Here is a 2,465-nt window from a genome sequence, read left to right on the forward strand (position 1 = left end):
CATCATTAACGGGGGGGGGTAAGTTAAAAATAAAGGAATACAATTTTTTTTTTTTTTTTTATCACATCAGTGAAAAAAACCCACCCCACAAATTGTATATATTTTACATAATGAAATAAATAATATAAAAAAGGAATAAAAGTGATGAATTTAAATCCCATATATGTATAAAAAGTACGAGTATTCAGTACTGTGTCCTGAAAATTAATAAAAGATCACACCGTTGAAGCGTTTGACCGCCTGAGCTAGCACATGTTTAGACAAAGAGATTAATAACGTCATTACTGATTGGATGAAATTTGACCTCTACTAGCTGTTGAGATAACCAGTACATGTAGCTGTTCTGCTTACTCCCACTTGTTAACAAAAAAGTGGAAACCTTTTGTTAATTTTAAAATCCTTTATAATTATTGGATAGACTACAGTCAACAATAAATACATTTATGGATTATTTCAGTATATTTTATGCTATTTCAAGCAGTTTGTATTACACAAAAGTCTCTTGCTTCGGACTGGGACACTCGACCCGACAAAGCTCCGTACATAGATGTTGACAGGTGTTGATTCTAACCAGTTGCAAACTCTGGGTCCTTTGTTTTAATTGGAGTGTAATACCTTGATGGCTCTCTCACCAATAATGGTGTTATTGTTAACGTCTGTTTTATCTCTTGACTGGCTCAGCAACTTTGACAAAATTAATGTCTAGCCTAGTGGCTGTGGATTGACACTACTGTAGGTCCGACTTCAGTGACTGACGATATATGCTTAGGCAGACTTTAAAATCACAGACGTCTGAAACACAAGCTATACTGACCACTATTTATTTATTATTTTAAATCATGCATGAAATACCGATGTCTGGGCAGGCCGGTCCACTTGACAGATAAGAATTTGTTCCAATAATAGAAATGGACAGGTGCTTCGGACCGACAAGAATGACAAAAGTGGGACCGGCAAACACACGTTTTTAAAAAATAATTTCGTTCTCAGAGATCGAGAATCGGTCCCAGACCGGGAGAAAAGGGCTTTTCCCCACCCCTGATGTGCAGTGTTATATTTGTGAAAGTACATATAAAAGATTCCATGCTGCTGGGTTTTTGAGTATTTCCTTTCATTTTTAGTATTAACTATTGTAATAATGTTTTTAAGGTAAAAAGGACAGTGCAGAGGTGTGAGCTATCTGTTTTTTTACTAACAGGTGGTACTGTGTATTATTTATTTTATATTCAATTATTTCTAGTTACAAACTATTTCTGGAAAGTCACAATTCTACAACTACTACTACTTTGACTAGTACTATGTAAAACAAAAGCAAAACATGATGTACATGTAGAATGAAGTACTTGTTTGAATTTCAATCTTGGTACATTTTAAAAAGGGGGTGGGGTGTGTGTGGTAGATTGTGTGTTGAGATTCATAGTTTAGTATATGAGAGAAAAAACCTACAAAGAAATACACAGGTTACACTTTCTTTTGTCAGCAGCAATATAATCTTTTAATGTACTTTCTCTACAAATAAAACTGCATAAACAACACTCTTTGATACACTAGTTGGGAAGTGAAAAAAAGATGACTAACTATAACCTTTCACATGGCAGGTTAATACTTGGACATTGAGCTTGATCCACTCACTTTTCACATGGTAGGTTAATACTTTGACATTGATCTTAATCCACTTATGGGTTGTGTTCAATGCAATACATGGTTTCCTATTTTCACAAAAATCAGTGACGTTTTGTGCAATACTACAGTAAGTATTAACTCCTGATAAAATTACTGTTTGTTTTCACACCCTCTAGCAAACAGATGCAGTTATTGTTGACTGATTTCTATTCTAATAGCTAGAGCATTAATTTAAGGTAAGTGCAATTTATTACTCAGGGTATGTTTTAACTTGCAAATTTAAAGTATCTACCTCACACATTGATAATATACATGTGCATATCTAGACATATTTTTTATATTAATTTTTTTATATATATTATATATACACATTTGTTTTTATATTGTATATTGTTTAAATTATTTTGTTGGTATTTGTTTTGTTTTGTTTTTGGTGGTGGGGGTGACAAGAGGGCTTTTATAGAACATCTTGACTCTGGCATGCTAAAATATCCTCATAATAATGTCCTATTATTACACTTAAGTTAGTTGTTCAATAACGGTATCCATATCATCATTAAATAAAACATTCCTTCCTTGTAGAAGGACATTACTAATTAGCTATTAATTGTTATAATAGTATTGATACACAAGTCATTGATAAATGGCAACAGTAAATTTAATCTGCTACGTCATTTACTACTTGGTGTTATTTACTACTCAGTGTCTACTCTCCGTACAATTTAGTGCAGCATCTATTAATGATATTGGGGCGGGACGTAGCCCAGTGGTAAGGCACTCGCTTGATGCGCAGTCGGTGGTCCATTGGGCTATTTCTCGTTCAGCCAGTGCACCACGACTGG

This window comes from Gigantopelta aegis, chromosome 14 (assembly GCF_016097555.1).
Source record: "Gigantopelta aegis isolate Gae_Host chromosome 14, Gae_host_genome, whole genome shotgun sequence".
Lineage (NCBI taxonomy): Eukaryota > Metazoa > Mollusca > Gastropoda > Neomphalida > Peltospiridae > Gigantopelta > Gigantopelta aegis.